Consider the following 8,519-nt stretch of genomic DNA (forward strand, 5'->3'; position numbering starts at 1 on the left):
GAAGAGTGTGGAGAGAGAGTAACATTAGGAAGAGTGTGGAGAGAGAGTAACATTAGGAAGAGTGTGGAGAGAGAGAGTAACATTAGGAAGAAAATGGAGAGAGACAGTAACATTAGGAAGAGTGTGGAGAGAGAGTAACATTAGGAAGAGTGTGGAGAGAGAGAGTAACATTAGGAAGAAAATGGAGAGAGACAGTAACATTAGGAAGAGTGTGGAGAGAGAGAGTAACATTAGGAAGAGTGTGGAGAGAGAGAGTAACATTAGGAAGAGTGTGGAGAGACAGTAACATTAGGAAGAGTGTGGAGAGAGAGAGTAACATTAGGAAGAGTGTGGAGAGAGACAGTAACATTAACCGGGTGGTAATGGTGCTAGGGAAGCAGAGGCAGGTGTTTGAGGCCAACCTGGTCTACAGAGCCAGTTCCAGCACAGCCAGGGCCGCATAAAAGCCACAAAATCAAGCTGGGGTGGGGCTGGGGAAGGCAGAAATGAGGGGAGGGAATTGACTTTGAGAGAATGAAGGGCATTTTAGGTTGGAGTCCCCCAAATTTGAAGGGGTAGGGTAAATTCAAGAACCTTCCTAAAGAAGACTTAGGATATGTGTTCATCTCCTTTACTTCCTTTCTGGTATTTTTCTTCAACTTCATCCAGTAGGTTAGATTTTAAGTGTTGTGATGGGACAAGGGGCTTGAGGCCATGGTTCCTGCAGACAGACATCAGGAGCTGAGTTAATTTCCACTATGGAGTGTGAGTTTGTGTAACAGTTGTTACGAGCGGAAAGTGTGACCAGGCTCTTGTTTCTAACCTGTCAAGTTCTTTCCTTGACTCTAGGGGTGGAACCCAGGGCCTCGTACAAATCGGGCAGATGCAGTACCACTGAGCTACACCCTGCCCCAGCCTCCGGCTTCAGATCATGATCAGAAGTGGAGACCTGGCTTTCCCACGGGGACCAGCCCCTGTTTTGCCATAGGAAGGTAAAGAAACATGCTCCTGCTTGCTTTTTGGGTCCTGGAGTTTTTACAACCATGTAACCAATTGTTATGTTTTCTTTAGGCGCTCTGTTGCCAACTCATTTAAAGTTTGATGCGCTAATCTCTTTGGATGATGACAGGTCAGAACTGTAACCTCGAGACATTTTCAGGTAAAGGCAAGACACTGGCACTCCTTGATTTTCTTTGTGGGAAGTCTGTTCTAGCCTACAGGAAAACTGGTCCATCACCGTAAGGGAATTGGAAAAGCCGTACCGATATCTGGTAGTTTTGAGGGGGTGCTTAGAACTATGGACAGAACCTTTTTTCAGAGAAGTAAGTTTAAGTACTTGTTTGTTAATGAGGCTTAGAGAACATCTCTGGTTTGTAAGCCAGTACAAGCAAGCACTGTTCCTAAGACAGCTCTACTCACTTGCTTTGTATTGATCTACTCACTAGCTTTCTGGGACTGCTGGATTTTCTTTCTTTCTTTCTTTCTTTCTTTCTTTCTTTCTTTCTTTCTTTCCCTCTTCCTTCCTTCCTTCCTTTCATTTTTTTTACAACTGAAGGGATGAAGGCACCCCTCTTCCTCCTTCTGCCTCCTCTTTTTTTCCATTTTTTCCATATAAAACTGTAGGAGTATTTGTAGAAATGATATATTTACACAGTAGAAAAATCATTATGAGTTTTGTCCTAGAATTGTCCCAGAGAATTGTCCCAGAAAAAAAAAAACAACCCTGAAGTTCATTGTCAAGAACCATTTTCATGTACGAACAAGGTATTTATCAGGTTTTCCTTTATTAATTCATTCATTCTAGGTATTTGATTCAATATAAGCCATTTCTTTCTAGGTATCCCAGGCTGGCTTTGAACTCACCAACCCTTTGCCCCTGCCTTCTAAGGACTGGGATTACACGCATGTGCTACCACACCTGGCAATATATCCATTCTGGATAAAAACAAATTGCACACAGCATTCAGCACATGGAATGAACACATGGCTTATTTTACTTCTAATTATTATTATTTTACTTAGGATTTTTTTTAGACCTCAGGTCTCATTATGTAGCCCAGTCTAGAGTCAAAATCACAGAGATCTGCCTGCTTCTGCCTCCTGACTGCTGGGATTAAAGATATTCATCACTATGTCCAGTAGGACTCCTTTTTAGATAGTGTCCCAACAGCATAAAAATTCTGTAAATCCACAGATGAGCATTCTGCTCCCATCCTTTATTTATGTAGCTCTCAGGACCTAAATGTATCAAACCAAGGGCCCTTCGGAAAGAGAGTAGATCTGACTCGGTCAGAGTGGGGGTTTCCTCTTCTCTTAAACCTGCAGGTTATGACAAACTGTTGGATAACTATATTTTGAGAAAAGAAGGGTCATTCTATATATTTTCTATGATAAAATAAAGCTTGTCATCCGATGGATGGAATCTCTAATAAGAACATCGATGAATAATACAGAAGAGAGAGACTTCTCTGAGCTTCAGGAGGAAGAGCTGGAAAAAACAGAGTTAACGTGTGTGAAGCATTCGTGTCCATTTTGCCATAACGAAATTCAGCTTTTATGCTCATGGCTTAGTTGAAGATCTTGGAAGAACATCGGAGAGAGTCCTTATCACTGTCAGTACAGACATGAAAATGGACGTTGGACTGTTCAAAGATTTTATTTTCTTCGTGTTCTAAGTAATCTCCCTCACAATTTTATTGTTTCAATAATATTTTGATAAAGAAACTTCACCAAACCTAGCATGAATCTAGCCCTTCCCAATGCTTTGATGTAATATAAAGTCAACAACATTATCAAAAGCAGCTCAAAGCTGTTGTGACGGCTTTCCGACATTGTGAACTGGGCAACCACCAGGAGGCTATGTAACTTTCATATGTTCAGTTTAAAATATTGGTAAACTCGTAACAGCTTTGGACTGTTCTTTTCCCCTTGTAGTAAGGATGGGGCCCAAAGTTGTTACGTTCAATAACTAAAAAGTGAGCTAGTTACTCTCTCGTCAGTGCTTAGGGGGAACATGTCCACCGAAGTTCACTCTTAAGGGCCAAAATGTAGTCTTAGAACTTCCCCTGTAGTCTTGAACATTTACCAGAAGCCATCCTGACCTGTTCCTTTTGGGCAGGAAAGAGCAGCTGTCTACCTTTCCTGTCAGCATGTTAGTCATCTCTGAGATGTCATCTTCAGGAATGCAGTGGAAGGAGCCAGAGATCAACCCTCTCTGTGGAGGTTCTGTAGTCAGGGCTCACAGAGAAAAGTGTGTCGAGCCTCGTGAGATGACTGAGCCAGGAACAGGAGCTGGCGCATCCTTGTCCTGAGCATGTGCTGATTCAGAACCAACACACGATTCACATAAGCCTGAATGTGGGAGATTGGTCAGCGTGACCCATGACAGTGTTCCCTCAAACATTCCTGAGAGCATTAGCACATCTTTCCAACCAGCAAAGACAAGTGGAAGTTAGCTCTGAAATGTTAGACCTGGAAACTATCATCCCAACTACTTGGCCCTAAGTTTCTTACATACCTGCTATTTCCTTTATACCATTAACTAACGGCATAAGAAAGTCACAGCATCTCCAGGAAACACTTAGCTATGGCAATAGAGATGATAAAACCAACAACCAGTAATGCCCCTACCCCTAGAAGGGTTACAGGTGGCTGCAGTGTCATATGTACCTCAGTACATGGCAGAGAGGAGAGAGGCTATGTCTACACTCAAAGTTCTGACCCATGAACATCTGAATGATTAATAGTGAGCCTGAGATGACCTGGTGGTCAGCACCAGGCAGGACAGGGTGGGCTTCCAGAATTGGGAGCAAGCCAGGGACTAGAAGAACCCCAATTGGGACCCCCTAGGGCCCAGGCAGGAGTGAGCCTGAGATAGGTGGGAGTGGGCCTGAGATAGATGGAAGTGATCCTGAGATAGGTGGAAATGAGCCTGAGATAGGTGTGAATGAGCCTGAGATAGGTGGGAGTGAGCCTGAGATAGGTGGGAATGAGCCTGAGATAGGTGGGAGTGAGCCTAAGATAGGTGGGAGTGAGCCTGAGATAGACAACCCTTGCATGAGGCCACTTGTGTGGTTTGGGTGACCGTCCAGTAAAGTTCAGGACTGGGGATGGGGGGCAGGTCATGCCTGATTTGACCTCTGCCCAGAGCAGTAATGCATGGGTAGGACACAGTACTCCTGAGACCACCCCTGAGACAACCTCCAGACACTCAGGACTTTGGGCAGCACTAAGAGGAGCAAGTAAGTGGTGGAGAAATGGAAGAGAATGAGAAGCAGAAGGATGTGGGCACCGTGAAGAGAGACTGAACTGGAGACTCAAGGGTAGTGAGGAACAGCCTGGTGTGAGTAGCTGGTGATGCCACCTGGGACCATGTCCTGTGCTGCCACCAGGGGCCACATCTGGGTCCCTGGTCCTGCAGCAATGGGAGACCTGTCTCTACTTCTTGTCCCACATGTGGTGGCTTGGACGAGGGTTCTCCCCTCCCCCCTCTCTCCTCACCACCTGCAGACCTGGCCCTGGGATCAGGAGAGTAGGAGAGTCGGCCCTGCCCCTCACCAACTGCAGCACTCAGGAGAGTGGGCCCTGCACCTTGCCTGAGCAGCACAGTGGAGCTGACCCTGGTGGCAGAGGTTTGGATGAGCTGGTCCCAGGGGTGCAAGCAGGGGAGAGCTGGCCTTGCCATTTGTTTGTCATGTGGTGACATGGGCTAGGGAGAGATGCCTCCCCCTCTTACCCCTTGTCACCTATGGCAGGCAGGAGAGCTGGCCCCAGGTTCATAAGAGTGGGGGAATTGGCCATGTCCCTCACCAGCTTCGGCACTTGGAAGAGCGAGCCCTGCACCTCGCCTGGGCAGCAGGGTAGAACTGGTCCTGGTTGCAGGGATTGCTGGTGAGCCAGCCTTGAAGACACAAGAGCGAGAGAGCCAGTGGGCTGACCAGCTCAGATACTGCTCAGGCACAGATCCAGGGATTTGAATTGACTCACCCTAACATCTACCCCATCCATGAAATGCTGGAATTCATGAAGGACTTTGTCCTACAGACCCCCAAACTAAAGGATCTCTATGACACAGGGCAACAACAGGATATCTGAGAGGAATCCCAGTGAGGCTCCTGTATTGATAGAGTAGCAGAAGCCAGAGGCCTCGTACCAGACCAACAAGTCATTGAAAGAAACATCTGCAAGCAAAGAAGTGTGAACAAGAGGGTGTATTGTGGAACACACTGTGACACACTGTGGCTTCCACAATGAGATTTTTCTCTCTGTTTGGGGGTTGGGGAGATTGTAAGGGGATTGGGGTGCACAATGTGAAATCCATAAGAACCAATAAAAAGTAAAAACAACAAAACCCCAATCAGTGACGGAAGTGAATAACCACTATAGAAACTGGACAAAGCTGAGGAACCAAGATCAACTTAGAACAACTTGTCCGACTCCAGTGATGGATACCTATCATTATACTCCTGCTAAGAGCCATAGAATGCAACAAGACTGGGTCCCATGGTAGTGGTTCCAACTCACACTCCCACTAGCAGGATAAAAGTCGCAGTCTGTTCTATACTGGCCACACTAATACTGGTATGGCTGATCTTTCCCATTTTTGCCTGTTTGGTAGGAATATGGTAGTGTCTCATTGTGGCTTTAATTAAAACTATCAAACTACAATGAGATTTTTCTAATTTTATATTTATTGGGCATTTAAACATAATCAACAAACTTGAGTAAATCCCAGTGTCAACTGTGGCCTGTAATGAGTAATAATGTCTCAGTATCCCTCAGCCCTTGTAACAAATTATATCCCAGTAATGATGCTAGAGGCCAGGGAGGCATGTGCTTGTATGTTTGTGATAGAGATGAAGGCACATATGAGAATATTTTCCTATTCAATTCACCTGTAAGCCTAAAAGAGTTCTAAAAATAAAGTATATTAATTTTAAAAGGAGTATTTCAATATGTATCTATTTGTATCTATATGTATCTAAAATTACCACATAATTTGTAGGAAAACTCCATGCAGCTTCAGAATCACCGAGTTCAGAAACAAAGGTATACCTTGGAACACTTGATTGTTTACATTTTTAATTATTTATGTTTTTATTTATTTATTTATTTTTGCCTGCAGATATATCAGTGAACCACATTCAAGCTGCTACTGGAGAGCAAAAGAGATCCCTGCAGCGGGAGTTACTGGTGACTGTGAGCTGCCATGTGGGTGCTGGGAACTGAACCGGGGGCCTCTGGAATTGCAGCCAGCGCTCTTAACCACTGAGCCATCTCTTCAGTCTAACTTTTCATCATTTTTGACATATAAGAATAGTATGCGGCCAGGCAGTGGTGGCGCACACCTTTAATCCCAGCACTTGGGAGGCAGAAGCAGGCGGATTTCTGAGTTCGAGGTCAGCCTGGTCTACAGAGTGAGTTCCAGAACAGCCAGGGCTACACAGAGAAACTCTGTCTCAAAAAACAAAACAAAACAAAACAAAACAAAACAAAACAAAACAAAACAAAGAACAGTATGCATACAGAAAAATGTACCATAAATATCCAGCTCCCTGACTACTCACAAATAATTGCACCCATATAAGAACTACTTATAAGAAGCACCAAACACTGCCTATACCCCAGAAACCCCACTTATTAGGAACTTCTAAAACCATAAGCTAGTTTTGTCTGCTTTAAAATTAATAAAAGAGTAATATTTATTTTGCTTGGGGGCAGGGAGGGTGTGGCTCTCTTTGCTGAGCACTGTACTAATGAAAGCTGTCTGTGGGGTTTGTGTAACATTTTCCATTCCTTTACACTTTTCCGTTGTGTAAATAGATTAAAATTTATTTATTCTGTGTGGATAGCATCTGAGTTGTTTTAGACGGTGACAGTTACAAAAAATACAGTTACAAACATTCTTTTGCCTTTTTTTAGAACATGTGCATATAATTCCCACTGGCCGTGTGCCTAAAGCAACATTTTCTGGATAAGAGGATACATGTGCATTTAGTTTTAGAAAATAATTCCAGCATTTACGTTGTAATTGTGCTGATTTTCCTTCCCTTACCACCAATGGCTACTCTATATCCACACTAACCCTGTGTGGGCTGTCTTTCCTTCTTTCTCACTTCTGCCCTTTAGATGAGCGTGTGGTTTTCTCTCATTGTGGTTTTAATTATGATTTCCCTGATTACTGATTATTCTATTTTTAATATTTATAGACCATTTACATATCCTTGTAGTAAAATATTTATTCAAAGTTTTTGAGCGTTAGAATTGAGATCATTTTTTCCTTACTTGTTTCATCAGTTTTACACACACACACATACACACTCCTACACACGCACACACACACACATTAAATTTCATCTCTTAGTTTGTGGCATCTACTTTGACTTTACTAAATGCCTTTGATAAACACAACTTCTAATATAGTTGACCCAGTCAATCTTTTATTAATCAATTTATATCTTATTTATTTCCATTTCTTAAGGCCATGAATATGTTTTCTTTTCTAAATTACCATTTAAAACAACACCAATCTTCTCCAATTTGCTTCTAAATCCTCTTGGAATGCTGTGTGTATGCACATCTCTCTGTGTGTGTGTGTGTGTGTGTGTGTGTGTGTGTGTTGGCTGTAGCAAGAGGTCCACTATACAAGGCCTTGGGTTCAGTCTCCAGCACTGAAACAAACTAAAAGGTAAGTCTTTCTCCCGTCTCTTTGTGGGGCTACCATCCTCGTGAAAGACATCTCTATATGTGATTTGTGTGTGGATGCTTCCAGTCTCTGTTTCGCACCAGTTCATGTGTTGTGTTTGCTCTAACTCTGTATTGCCTCCATGCCAAGTTATCTAGTGGAGTAAATCGTTGTCGTTTTTGTTCTTTTCTGAGACTTATTCGCTGCTATTTTATATTTTCAGTTAAACTTCAGAACCAGCTTCTTAATTATGATGATACATGAAGGCGTGAACATGCTAGAACCTGCTATGAATTTTTTTTACACTGAAATTGCACAAACCCACAGGTTAACTACAGGGAATTGACCTCTTCAACATATAGAGCCTTCTGTTCATGAGCTTTTTTTTTTCCCTTAAAATAAAATGTGGAACGTTTTATGAATTTGTATGTCATCCGTGCACAGGGCCTGCTAATCTCTGTATCAGTTCAATTTTAGTGTGTGTGCTGCTGAGCCAAACACCCGGGAGCTCTTTTTAAACCTCCAGTTCCTAAGGCTCAGGAGTTGGAATAGTATTTCACAGTTTTATGTATTTTACAGTTTATATGTTTTATAAACATATGGTTCATGTGTCTTAATGTTTACAGTTTATACTTGTCTGCTTCACAACTGTTCACATGTTCTATAGTGCGCGTTGTCTGGTTGTTGCCCTGGTTGAGCTCCAGCTTCTGGCCTGGAGCACTGGCCTCAGACACTTGAGTAGCTGGGACTGTAGACATGTCCCATTGCATCTGGGTGATGTTCAATGTGTTTGACACTATTTGAAATAATATCCATTGAAATTTCATTTTCTGTTAGAAGTTTAAGAGAGTTCTTT

The 8,519-nt window shown here is 43.0% G+C and overlaps 2 non-coding genes across 2 annotated transcripts; one reads left to right on the top strand and one right to left on the bottom strand.

Moving 5' to 3' along the window:
* The first annotated feature begins 3,604 nt into the window (after positions 1–3,604).
* LOC114628712 lies at positions 3,605–3,734 on the top strand. Its single transcript, XR_003712522.1, has one exon. It is a non-coding gene; the product is annotated as a small nucleolar RNA SNORA17 (small nucleolar RNA).
* A 4,328-nt stretch (positions 3,735–8,062) lies between these two features.
* Positions 8,063–8,164, bottom strand: LOC114628734. Its single transcript, XR_003712528.1, has one exon. It is a non-coding gene; the product is annotated as a U6 spliceosomal RNA (small nuclear RNA).
* Positions 8,165–8,519: the final 355 nt, after the last annotated feature.

This window comes from Grammomys surdaster, unplaced genomic scaffold (assembly GCF_004785775.1).
Source record: "Grammomys surdaster isolate TR1022 unplaced genomic scaffold, NIH_TR_1.0 66, whole genome shotgun sequence".
Lineage (NCBI taxonomy): Eukaryota > Metazoa > Chordata > Mammalia > Rodentia > Muridae > Grammomys > Grammomys surdaster.